At 36.3% G+C, this 14,422-nt stretch overlaps 1 protein-coding gene across 1 annotated transcript in view; it reads left to right on the forward strand.

Annotated features, from left to right (window-relative positions):
- Positions 1–14,422, forward strand: part of NPAS3 (neuronal PAS domain protein 3) — an 816,434-nt gene that overhangs the window by 355,798 nt on the left and 446,214 nt on the right. The window lies entirely within an intron of this gene.

Consider the following 14,422-nt stretch of genomic DNA (forward strand, 5'->3'; position numbering starts at 1 on the left):
TGAGTGGAAGGTTTGACAGTTTGATAAATTAGGAATGACACTTGCCAAAATGGCTGTCCTTCCTGCAGTCTGCCAGTGGAGCATTTGCACACTGTTAATTGAATTGGCAATTTGTGTAACAGTGCCTGCCGCTGAGCTTTTGTAACGCCGGATCTGCCATTTAACTCTGATAATCCAGGACTTGGGAATAAGGACGAAAAGCTTCACATGATATTACTGCAGATTTAAAATGACAGTCGGGGACCTTGTTGCCAATTTCCCATTAAATGAGAAATAATTAACAATAGCAATAACAAAGTCTTATAAAGCTGGAAAGTTAAATTGACTTTTCAGCACTAGTATCGTACAAAATTGCTTCTAGTGTGATTATCGGATTGCCCTTTCAAGATTATGTACCCTAAATAGTATCATATGATGAACCAAACATGGGACGCTTTGCAAGCCAGCCTGTTTTATTACTGTGAAAATCTTCTGATTATCTACAGGGATTGTATTGTCATTAAGAATTTGTCTTATGCTGTAAGATTTCATAGAGATAGAGACCTTGATGAAATGACAGAGTTTATTTCCTTACTTTTGCTAGTAATTTAATTATAGCTGCAACACAATATTGAACTACAGCTAAATAATGCCAATTTTAAGTTTCATGGAGTAGTGTATGTGGTTTTTTAGGTATCGTTCCTTGATGCTTCCCAGAGTTTTGAGAAGTTCTGAATATTTTTGTGTGTTTGCTACCATCATATTTGGAATAATGGTTTTGAACGATACAGATTCCTGGCACAGGAGTCTCGAAAAAATTGTGAAATGTCAAGTTTCCATGCTTCTCAGAGCCATGGTTGTAACCCTTCACACTGTTATCGTTTGCTTAGTTGTGAAGTTCAATGGCTTTTGGGCCTGGTATTGAGTTGGTAATGTTCGCTTAGAAGGAGGTGGTATTTACATGGTACTCTCTGGACAGCCATACCTAGTGTGTGCAGTCAACACCTGTGATTAAATATTTTGCCTGCTGGGGTGCCTGGGAAGCCATTTGGTTAAGCTGCTGACTCTTGGTTTCAGCTCAGGTCATGATCTTGGGGTCCCGGGATCAAGCCCCCTCGTTGGGCTCTAACCTCAGTGGCGAGTCTGCTTGCAGATTTTTTCTATCTATCCCTCTGCCACTCCCCCTGCTTATGCTCTCTCTCTCAAATTCAGTCAATCAATCAATCAGTCTTTAAAGAGATCTGTTTTGTCTGTCTCCTTTGACTATGTATTGGTACTTGGATAGTGGCTAGGTAAGGTGTGCACAAGAGATCAGCTGGAAAGGGTTTGAGGAACTAATTTGATGGCAAAAGATTACCCTTCTCAAAGATTTTAAAGATATTTCTTTTTGCGGACTCCCACCTCACAAGGTAGTTATATTGGTGTCCATTATAGTCTTTGATCAAGAAGAAAGATGAGTTTTCTTAGATATTCAGGATATTCAAGAACAGAATGAAGCCTTCTATTCCATTTTTCACTGTGGTTAGAAAATAAGATGGTCTTTCCTCTGCTTTTCTAGAATTTGTTTTTGTTTTAATGAATGAATACATTTCATTAATTTAATGTGATGACAGGATGCACGAATGGTAATCTCCAGATAGAGTAGGAATTAAGGGACGGCCATGCCAGCTAGAGATCAGGGCTTTTCTATGTGGACGTTCTGTTTGAAGCTGGAAACTATGATGACTGCAAGGGAAAAAAGCAGGGAGACAAAATATTATGAGCACTAACAATGAGGGCTCAGGAGGGAAGTAGAAGTCAGCAAAGGAAACCATAAATGCAGAAGAGAATAGGGGAGAGAATCTAAGGTGTCAAGTTCAGAGGTAGACCAGAACTTGGAAACAGAAAGTACTGTATGTGGACTCAGAGTACCCAGGTGTCTTTATACCTTAACTCTCTCAAATTTGGCAAATCAGGAAATCTTTTCTTTGTTTCCATCTCTTCACTGAGAAATAGGAATAAATATATGCCTGTTTTTACCTCACGTGTGTGTGTGTGTGTGTGTGTGTGTGTGTGTAAAAATTAAGTAGATTATTATATGTGAAAACATTTTACAAATTCTAAAACACTGTATGAAAATTTAAGCTGTTAACATAAGGAATGATACAGTAACAGTGTAATTTAGAAAGGAGTGTTCAAAACTTTCCAAAACCACAGAACTGAAGAAGACAATGAAGAGGAGGGTTGCCCAGTGGATAATGGAAAGCATGTTTTCTGGTTCCACCATGGAGAGTTCCTTTTCAGTCCGGTGGTTGAGGACAGAGGCAGGGCCCAGTGCTTTACAGAGGAGCTGAGCCTATAAGAAATGGAGGTTGTGTGTGTGTATGTCAAGGTGGTAGCAGATGCTGCCTGTTCTCCCCAGAATGATGGGATGCGTGTGCAAAGGAATGATGAATGTTACAGAACAAGGGAGGAACTTGGCATGAACATTGCTGCATTTCTGCGATTTGAAATGTCTCTGAAATTGAAAATGAGTCTTGTAATTGATGTATATATTTAGAATGATGGTTTTTATTTTTTTTTCCAGGCAAGTAGAAAGCAAATTGATGACATATTTAAAAAATTGATGGCACTTTAGGATTATTGCAATTTGACAAAATGTTAATATGGATATAACTTGCTAATGGCCATTTAATTATCAAAATATTTGAAAGGCTTCTGTACCTTTCCTTATCCAAGGTTAGGATGTGATTTCATTCATTTCTTGAATCCGTGTCCTATTGAGAACTTACTATGACACTAGACACTGTGTAAAGAGTTGTACGTACATGATGACATTTAATTCTCAAAATAACACCAGGAGCTATGGTTGTTTTTAGCCTGCCACATTACGTATGAGGCTCAGAGGCTATGTAACTTAAATTCCTGGCTTGATACAAAGCCTGACGCTGTTAGATGCTGTGAAAAAAACAAAGGGACACATGCAGTGGTCCATTCCTCTGCTGAAGGTGTACAGTATTCAGAAAACAATCATGCAAGGAAAGATAAGCTATCGTATCATAAATCCCACAACAGAGGCACAAGCAGGCTGAGTCCATGAAAGAGAGACATCATTTCTAACTAGGAAAGAAGGAGAAGTTTTTTGATAGGGTAAAATTTAAACAAGCAGAGATGAGGCAAGTGGTAACACAGGCAGAAAACACCAGATGGGATAAAGAAATGGAAGCATCAAGACACTGTATTAGGGAGACCACAAGTTACCGAGGTTGGCTGCGCTGCACTGTGTCTAAAGAGGAATAGTGGGAGATAAAAGCAAAATAATTGGCACATTTCAAATGAGACCACCCAGTGTTTTGTTGGTGTAATTATGACTTCACCAGTATTTGGTTTTCTCTTTTCCTGCCAGTTATTTGGTCTTGTGTTTCTAACCACTTGATAAAACCATCTCTGGGATTTTAGTAGATTTCTAGTTTGTTCCCAGTTATTTTTTACTTTCAAAATATTCTACGTTCTTTTGTCACTAGAAAAGATCATGGTGGATATTATTTTATATAGTTGAATCATCATGAAACATTTACTTAAAGTTCAGTGGGACTTAAAAAGTTAACTTTAAATTTCGTGGAAAGAAATACCCGGATTTTTAATGGTAACACTGAACTGTCACATCATGGTGAAAAAAGGTTGGGATAAAATTACCTGAGCAGAGGTCTGGCACAAACTGGGCAAGGTTCTTCTCATTTTTAAATCTTCTTTTATGACTGTCACTATTGCTGGCCATATTTTGGGTGATATGTATCTTTTCTCTTTATTTCTCCATTTTCTTAAAGAGGTTATATATACGTAGCTGCATATTCTTGTTTGTCCACTTTATTCTTTAAAAGCATATTTTCATTTATTAGTCTTCTCTGTTTTATTCTCTATTTATTTATGCTTCTAAAATAAAGGTAACTTTATTTTCCTCCTTCTTTGTTGCTTTGGGTTTTCCCAGTTGTGCTTTCCCTAAGCCTTTTCTTATTTTTAACTTTTGAGCTTCCTGAAATCTGCATTTAAAGGTATATGTTTACCTCGAAGTACTGCTTTAGCTGTGTCCCTCAAATTTTGACATGAGTGTTTTCAACATTATTCCACTCAAAAGCTTTTAAAATATCTTTTCTGATTTTTATTAACTCAGATTTTTTTTTTTAGTAATATGTTATTTAGTTCCTACACACCTAAGGATCTTTTCCACTGTCTTTGTGGTATGAATTTTAAATAATCCTTATCTCTCAAAGAGTGCTTTCAGAACTTCCTAAGCTGAGAACTCATGTATGATGTTTGCTATTTGCCTTAAGAATTGGACACATGCCACAGATACTGCTGAGCACATGCTCTTTGACAGGACTTGTTCACTAAGCTTTTATTCTGGACTGCAGTAAAGGGAGCAGGCAGTCAACAAGCAAATGCACTAACAGCATGACTAGGATGGTGGCAAGTACTATGAAGACATGGAGCAGGATGATGATAGAGGTTAACCTGGTTGGGCAGGTGTGCTACCTTTGAATGGGTGTGCAAGGAAGACCCCCCGAGGTTGACATTTGGGTTGAGACCTGGGTGACCAGAAGCAGCCAGCCACATCAAGTCTATAGACAAAACAGTCCCGAGGAAGCAACAGACATGAAACTCAGGTGGGAACGAACTTGGCATCTTACAGGAACAGACTTTTGAGAAAAGAAAACCAGTGGAGCTTGGGTGTAGGAAGCAGGAGGGGAGTTTTAGGCAGGCAGGGGTATGATCATGCAGACCTTCTAGGACATGGTGGGAGATGGGTTCTAATCTCAGTATTCTGGGAAGCCATTGGAGAGTTCTAAGTAGGGAATAATATTAGTAAGCCTTTTGCCTAAGCTTGTTTTAAAGATGGGTGTGAGACAACGTGTGTGAGCATGTGTTTTTGTGTTTGTGTGTAAGAGGGAGAGAGAGAGACAGACAGACAGACACTTAAAAGGATGCCTGGAACACAGTAAGCTTTACATTAGTTTGTGTTACTGTTAGATAAGAGTGAGCGATCTTTTCTCATTCCTCGTAACACTTTGGAACATATTAGGCGATATAAATGTTTAATTGAATAAATACAAACTCATGGCTTGGATATACTAACCCTGCCCCCACTCTTTTAAATTTGCTCGTTCTTAAAAACATTTGTGTTCTCTGAATTAACAATTATCAGATTCATTTTAGTATGCCTCCTGTGCGACCCTGGGCAAGTCATTTTTACAGAGCTGTTATGAGGATTAAATGAGATAATGTCAAGCAGCAGGCATAATGATGGGCATATAATATGCACCCAGTGGTGGCTATTTTAATGACCTAATTATAGCTCAGTACACTCTATTTAGGTTCAAAATTCCTTCAATCTGTGATTTAATTACTCGGAAGGATAATTCTATTCACTGTATGTTAAATATCTGAAAGTAAAAAATAAGACCACAAACCACTTTTCTGTCTTCACAGATGCACTTTAGTTATCGAACATCTCATATTCTATAGGCCTTCTCTGAAGCAGATGAATAAATTGACAGTCACTTAACATTCAGTTTGAAGGGTCAGGGAGTAGAAATTTATGGAAAAGGTTATTCAAAGAGTCTGTTTTTCTTGGATTTATTTGTTTGTGAGGACAAAGAGAGAAGCTTGCAATTTATATTTCTATTGAGCAATGAATGACCTAGCTGTAGAGACGTTTTACTTATTTATGAAGAATAATTAATTATTTGCTGGCGTGAAGGAAGAAAGCATTCTAATGAAGGCGTACATTTTAAAGCTTGAGGTGGAGGAGAGGAAACAAAAGTTGCCAAAATTTAAACTATTTACATTTAGATGATTTAGTATGAAGGAGCTAAAACATTCCTCAAACTGGTACAGTACTAAGGGTAGCAGTGAGTTGCAATTTATAATAACGTTTTATGTGCTGCATCGTAACTCTTGAAATTCAAGCTTCTAAATCAGGAATCATCTTATCAGGGTAAGATCTCATCAGTATCCAGACATTTTTAAGGCTATAAAGTTGTTCATAATTTATACATACGAATATAGTGCATGTATAAGAAAACTTCAGCTATCTGGAATTTAAAGGAAATTATTTTGGATAAATGAGGGCCTGTTCTTTAATCACCAAACTTTTTCTTTTTTATTTAAATCATTTTGGAAAGACTTTTTTGTGTGGAAGATAATTGAGCCTTTTCTTTATGACTTAGGAGCGTCATTATGTATGCATTTCATTACCATGAAAATAATATGGTGTGATGTCCTCAGGGACCATTGGACGATGAGAACTGCTTTGACTGTATACCAAATTGGCCCAGATTATAGTGCATTTTGAGGATTTTTTTTCCTGTTGTTTATCCCCCTACTTCTCCCCCCTATTCTCCCCTTAGTGTCAGCCATAACTCTTCTCTGCCATTAGCATTTCTGGATCTCCCTTTTAATTTGCTGCTTCAGATATGCTTTTAGCTTGGACACCTAAGTTTGTTGGAATTACATATTAAACTAAGCGTGAAAAAAAATCTGATAGAGGACAAAAAGGCTCCTCTGCGAATAAAGTCATTGGACTTTGTGATCTCTCTTTTGACTCTTCAGAGGCATTTTTCACAGTTGATCTCGTTTGCATTTTGGATGAATAAACTGTCTGTGGAAGGTACAGGATACTCTCTGGAATAAGCCATCCTATCTAGATACATGTGCACATGGGCAATATAAGCAGTTCTCTAGCTTTGCAATATATTTATGTCTGTTCTCTGCCCTGTAATACTACTGCCTCAAAAAGAAATGCATCCCAGTGATGCTTTTAGAGACCTAGGGGGAAAAAAATCCTACCACTTCTCCAATCTTTGCAGCTTTTGTTCCTGAAAATATTTTAGCCTATGTTTGGCGCACTGAGTATGTAAATGAAATCTTTGATGGTTCTGCAGAAATCTTTCAAGAAACAACCCCATCCTCCAATTTTAAGTAATTAAAGCTAGATGCTCCCAACTTGAAACTCACTGAAAATTTTTGTAGTGGGACAATGCCCAAACTGATTTTATTTCTTTTACTAACTAAATTTCTTAGCGCGGTTCAGCTGCTTGGCTTGACCTCTTGACTAAAATAAGTTAACCAGCACCCCTCCATAATGATACTTATCTTTACAAAGATAAATATGGCCCTATTTCTCAAAAATTCAGATTAAGAATGTAGGTTACTGGGATTTATGAAAACTATTTTTCTTTTCAAATATTTGATCAGTATCATGGGATGTAGTTAGACACCTTGAAAAGCCATTAAATAGAAATACATCATGATTTTTAAGGGAAGAAAGGCAAACTCAGAGAGGGGAGTGTATGTTAGATGATTCACCCGTGTACCCAACTGACCATTTGGGGCCAAGGAGGCTGATTTTTATGTTTTAAAATTAATCCAACCTAGATTAACCATGTCACGTCCCCTTAACCACAGGCGTATGAATCTCAGGGTAGACAGCTGTTTGGATGTCCCACACTGGGACTGCTGCCCTCAACAAACGCTTCTGATTCTCCTACATGGTCACTTGGCAGCATCCATGTGCACCCATATGGCTGGATGGCATCGTGCCTATTTACAAGCCAGTCAAATTGTTTCACTAGGACCCAGGTGCCAAGCAAACATGGGTTTGGTCTAACTGCCTACTGAACTATGTAGCTTCTTTCTCAGAAACAAATCTTTTCTCACTGATGATCTCCAAGTTTGTAGCAATATATTCATTGGCATTTGGTTGCTCTCTCTACCCTTTGGACTCTGTCTGTAAAGATAACAAAGGAAAGAAGAAGAATGCTATCTCCTGCAATTACTAAGCAGATAGGACACAAAACAGTGAAATACACATTTGGGTTGTCACCTGTGACCTTAATATCACACCATTCCAAGATCCTTTATAGTCCTGCTTGAAGACTGAATGGAGCATTGGTGTGCATTCCATGGCACTGAGACTGGTCATATAGCCTTTCTTCTTAAATGGTTTCACTAAAGTAGGAACTATAGTTTTCACATAAGGAAATGATGACAGCAAATTGTACATTTGCCCTGGAATTAGCGAACGCATAGTTAACATTTTCCTACTTTTCTTTGCTCTTTCTAAATAGTGGATTTTTGTATACTACTTGAGTTTATAAAACATTTTGACCTATATTGTTTTATTTAGTCCTCATGTAAACTTTATGAGGTAGGTAGGTCAAGTTTTTATTTTACAAATATGGGAACTGAAACTAAGAGCAGTATTGTGACTTACCCAAGACTGTCCACCAAGTTTAAGCAGCAATGCCAAGACTCAAACCCGGACTTTTTCCTGGGAGTCCATTACATTTAGTATTGAAAAATCCTTGAGAGAGAATATCTTTCTGAATGGATTCAGTTTTATTTCATTTTTAAGTAAAGCCTCCAAATAGTTAAGGCGTTGATTGGAAAATATATATTACCATACTCATTAAAAGTGACTTTAATAGAAAATATCCCCAACAGCTGCCATGGTAATTTATTGCTTTTATTTTCTCTTTTGACTTGCTTCCTGAGTAATGTTTTGGGTCAGTTTCTTGGCAACAGTTTTGATTTGGTCGTTTCCTTTTGTTAGAAGGTCAAAGGATTTTCATTTGCCTGAAAGGAAGAAAATTTATCAAGATTTCAGAACTCATACTACTATACTACTCTAGATGAGCATAAAACTTTAAATCTGCAGCTCTTCTAATTAATACCGATTTATGAACGCTTTGAGACTTTAAGTCCATTTTACGGAAACAATTCAAAATGAATCAGAAAAGTTACAGGTAAAGGAGTTTTGACTGAGATGCAGCCTAAGTTGACTGTTGTTATTACCTTCCTTTCTTCGGTAGAGCGCGTGTCAAAATTCTCTCCTGGAAATTTTGAATCAGAAGTATAATGTAAAAGGGGGGGAAATTTTGTAACCAGGTAGATTGTAAGATCAATTTTTAATGTTGAATAATGAATAAGGAAGAGTCGAAAAGTTGACTTATCATTGAGTTAATATTTGACATCTGAATATTTGGAAATTTTTGGAAAGTAGGTATGGCAAGTTCACTTTGTCTCATTATAGTACAAATGCCCCACTCTTTCACTCTTACTCATAATGTTTTCATATGAAAAAGTCTTTTTTTTACTCTTAAGAGCTTATTGAAGTATATTTCACATATTATACCATTCACCCACTGTAAGTTGGATAATATTTAATAAACTTGAAGGTGTTTGACCATCACAACAATTGAGCTGTAAAAGACTTTTTCCATCATCATGAAACTCATACCCACTTACAGTAGTCCGTCATGCTCCCACCTTCTACCCCAGGCAAATTGTATGTGTGTGTAGTTAGTTCTTTTTTTACTGCTGAGGAGAAGTTTATTGCATGGATAGACCATGTATTTTTTATTTATTCACCAGTTGATAGAAATTTGGATTGTTCCCAGTTTTTGCTACTTTGAATGATGCTGCTATGAACACATTGATGTACAAGTCTTCATATGGAATTATGTTCTCACTTCATTCAAATAGATACACAGGGGTTGAATTTCTGAGTGTTATGGTAAATGCATATTTGATTTTTAAAGAAAATGCAAAAATTGTTTTCCAAAGTAATTGGATTAGACTATTTTATATTCTCTCCAGCAACCTATGACAGTTTCAACTTTATTTTTATTACAGTTTCAATTTTCCTTCCTTCCTTCCTTCCTTCCTTCCTTCCTTCCTTCCTTCCTCTTCTTTTCTCTTTTCTTTTCTTGTTTCTTTTCTTTCTTATTATGTAGTGGTATCTCATTGTGATTTTAATCCATACTCCTGTTTTAGTTTTCTGTTTCTGTGTAATAAATTACCACACACTTACAACTTAACATATATTTTAATCCACGGTACCAGTGGGTCAGGAGTCTGCATACAGGTTAACTGAGTCCACTGTTGAGAGTCTCACTGGCTGATATCCAGTTGTTGGCTGGGACCACGATCTCATCTGAGGCTTGAGATCCTCTTCCAAGCTCACTGGTTGATGGGAGAATTTAGTTCCTTGAAGTTTTAGGACTGAAGTCCCCCTTTTCTTGCTGACTACCAGCTGCGAACCACTCTTAGCTTCTAGGGTCCACGCTAGAGGGGTCCTTGCCATGTGGCCCACTCCAGGAGCAGTTTGCAACATGGTTGTTTGCTTTTCAAGGCCAGCAGAAGAATTTCTCTCACTGTGAATCTCTCTTTCAGAGAAGACTGGACTCTCTTTTGAAGGGCTCACCTGATTATGTCAAGCACACCCAAGATGACTTCCCTCTTAATTAACTCGAAGTCGGCTGACTGGGGACCTCCGTTACATTTACAAAATCCCTTCACCTTTATTATATTATTCACCCTGATCATGGGAGTGGAACTCCGTCATATTCACAAGTACTGCCCATGCTCAAAGGTCGGGATATATAGCGCATACATACCAGGGAGCAAGAATTTTGATAGCTATCTTAGACTTCTGTTACCACTATTTCCTTAATGCTGATGATATTGAGCACCTTTCATGTACTTAATAGCCATTCTTATGTCTTCTTTGAAATCTTATTAAAATATTTTGCCTGTTTTTTACTGGGTTGTTTTACTGGATTATAAAAGGTCTATATATATTTGGGACATAAGCCCTTCATCAGAGTCATGATTTGCAAATATTTGCAAAGATTTCAGTCTGTGGCTTCTCTTTCCATTTTCTTAATGGTGTCTCTTGACAAGACAAAGATTTGATAATTTTGATGAGGTCCATTTTATCATATTTTAGTAGATTGTATGTTGATTGTCATATCTGGGAAATCTTTAACCTGAAGCGAAAAAGATTTTCTCTTATGTTTTCTAGAAATTTCTAGTTTTGCTTTTAAATGTAGATCTATGATCCATTTTGAGTTAATTTTTGTGCATAGTATGAGAGTGTCTAAGGTTTTTTGTTTGTTTTTATAGGCATGTGTATATCCAATTGTTGCAGAAACTTTTGTTGAAAAGACTATATTTTCCCTCTTGAATTGCCTTGACATTTGTGTTGAAAATCAATTGACCACATATGTAAGGGTTTCGTTCTGGACTCTCTCCTGTTGCATTGATCATTGTGTCTATCCTTATGCCAACACCACATTGCCTTGATTTCTGTAACTTTAAGTTTTGATGTCAAGTTGTATTAGTCCTACAGCTTTGTTTTTCTTTTTTTAAAATTGCTTTGGCAATTCTAGCTCATTTGCATTTTCATATTAATTTTAAGATCTGGTTGTTAGTTTCTATGAAAAAGGCTGTTGCATTTTTCAATTCCATTGAGATCAATTTGAGCATAATTGCTGTCCTAACAATATTGAATGCCCCAGCCCATGCACATAGCATATAACTCCATTTATTTAAGTCTTCTTTAATATCTATAAGCAATGTTTTATAGTTCTCAGTGTACACAAAGGCATTGTACTTTTTCTAAATTTATTACTAAGCAGTTCATTCTTTTTGATGACTACTGTGAATGGAATTGTTTTCATAATTTAAAATATTTGCTAATATATCAAAATATATAGTTGACTTTTATATATTGATCTTTTATCCTGAAACCTTGCTTAAGTATTATTTCTAAAACTATTTTATAGATTCCTTAGGATATTTTACATTTAAGATCATGTCATGTATGAATAAATACAGTTTATTCCTTTTTTTTTTTAAGATTTTATTTATTTATTTGACAGATAGCCAGCGAAAGAGGGAACACAAGCAGGGGGAGTGGGAGAGGAAGAAGCAGGCTCCCAATGGAGGAGCCTGATGTGGGGCTTGATCCCAGAACCCCAGGATCACGCCCTGAGCCAAAGGCAGACGCTTAACAACTGAGCCACCCAGGCGCCCCCAGTTTATTCCTTTCTAACTTCAATGGCTGTATTGAAGTTTTTCTTCAAGTTTTCTTCTTTTTCTTGCCTTATTGCACTGGTCAGAACCTATAGTAGAGTGTTAAAGAAAGCACCCTATAAAAAGCAAACTTTAACTTTCAGTGTAGCTTCAACATAAAACTTGAATCACATCTGTTACATGTACTTGCATCTTAGATGTAAATATCCCTTCTGAATAGTTATTCTAAAAACCGTTTTTTCCCTAAAACCCATCTTCTGTTTGCTTTCTTTTTAAGAGTTGTGATGAATTTGGGGTTTGTATAGACCATTAAATATTCATGGCTTGGGAGGTTGGTGGAGAGTTCCTTTTAAGTCATTGCCAAGACCCCACTGATTTCCAGTTCTTGGGTATCTTTATCGATACCAGGTAACATCTTTATGATGTTGCCAACTCTTTTAGGCATATTTTGGTATACTGCCTATTATAGCTTACACTCAAGTATGCCGCATTTTTCTTTCAAATCTTTTTTTTTTTTAATTTCTTTTTCTTCTCAAGGAAGGAGCAGAAAGCACATTGGCCTGAAAGTCAGAAGACTTGGAATCTAGTTGCTAGCTAGCAGTTTGATTGCTGCCAAATCTCTTAACTTCTCTGAACTTCTATTTTTCCTCTGTGTTAGTGAGGTAATCAGTTGAGTCTTCTATTATAAGCTTTGATACTATTCTGTACGTGTATATGCTTTAATATTTTACGATTCTGAAGACCCACTATGTATCTTCAGCAAAATAAAATTAATTTTAAAAGATTTTTTAAAATTCAAATTTGTTTTCTATAAAGGAATTGAAAAGGCTCCAACTCACATACAGTCACAGAAGACACCTATGTTAAAACAAAATTCTTCTCAAATAACATGGTTATGAAATAGGCAAGGTTAGGGTTAATATTAGGCCTTCGGAGAAACCGTATATTCTAAAACTCCTATGCCTTTTCTCATTTCTTTTAAGACACAATATAAACTATATTATTGTAGGCATCTTCAAGGAAGTCCCCCAAATTATTTTGCTTCCTGATATTTTTGTGGCATCAGTAATGTAAAATTTTGCCTTAATCGTATTGTTTGGCCTAACATAAATTAACTGTGTAATTAAACATGTAATAATACATGCCATAAAGTTTTCTGCTAGTCTACCACTTATTTATTATTATTATACTAATTTCATTATCATAACAATAAATCTGAATATGGTACATGATTGCATTTGAACCTTGATTCATATTGACCTTTCAACGGAAGAGAGTGTGTTTTCTCATTTAAGACCACAATTATTAGACCTTAAAGGAGTGAAGGCGATGTTTTTTTGTTTTCATGGGGGCGGAAAGGCACTGGGGCAAAGCACAGTATAGCAGGATCAGCTTATAGTGTTTAGCAGTAGCTCAGCTTTTTCACAGCCTCTTTTTTTTCCAGAGATGCTAAAAGGGTGTTCAAAAAAGATGAAAGCTACATGATTAAAATGAAGCCTGCTCTAATGTTTAACTGGCGGTTTATGCTACATAGTCTATATACTCTGGTCTAATCATCTTGTATTGTGTCTGACTAGTTTATAGTGGTTGAAAGTTTCTTGGCCAGAAAGGACCTCGTAAAATTAGTTCTTATTAGAAAAAGCATGGATGGCTGCAAAATTTGGAGACAGGCTGATTTTAGTCCTGCCGAATGACATAAATAATCAGCAGGAAGGTTTTGGTCTAATTCAGAGAAAAAAAAAATCAAGTGGTGTTTGTGTTTAGAATTTCCTAAAAGACAAAATTCCCATCAAACTAACATTTCAATACTTCTTATAGATTTGTCCCTGAAACTATGTTTTAAGAAAATCTATATGTGTCTGTGTGTGTACTTCAGAATTTAAAGTTAACATATGACAGCTAAAATGATAAAGTATGAGCATAATACCTTGGGATAGTCCAATGAAGTAAGAATATGAGCTGTTGATCCAGGATATCAGGTTGCAAAATTTGAAGTCCTAATGCCTTGTGAGCCAGGAACAAAAAGCTTAATTATTTACTTTCTCTCCAGTGGTGGAAAGTTTGAGTTTTGCAGGGTGGGTGGGAGGGGTTTGGCAGTTTTACTTAGTTTTCTTTATATTGGTATGACCTGCGGTCTTCATTTCCTATGGGAGAAAGCACCTAGTTATTTGATTTATGGCCAGCCAAATAGTATAAAGAATTTATATCAGAATAGTGTTTTGGTGTTTTTTAATATGTAAGATTTATTTAGCTTCTTTCTTCTTAGGTAGAAATAGTATTTTTGCTTTCATTTTGTGAAGGTAAGCATTTGATAGTTTGTTAATTGACCAATTATTAGGACTACCCACTACTACTTGAGTTCACATATAGGTTAAAAGATAAGATATGAGAAGTCCTAAATACATTGTTTTGGTGAAAAAAACAGGACCATTTTATTAAGGTTCCTTAAATTTTTAATCCTGAAACCCAAACCTTGCAGGATTAGTTCTGTAAAAATCCGTTTGGGCGTGGTAGTGGGTTGACTCCCCAGATATAGTTTTGCTAGGTATGATTTTTTAGATCCTTTTTCTGAATGATGTTGAAGCTG

This window comes from Ursus arctos, unplaced genomic scaffold, assembly GCF_023065955.2.
Source record: "Ursus arctos isolate Adak ecotype North America unplaced genomic scaffold, UrsArc2.0 scaffold_37, whole genome shotgun sequence".
NCBI classification, from domain to species: Eukaryota; Metazoa; Chordata; class Mammalia; order Carnivora; family Ursidae; genus Ursus; species Ursus arctos.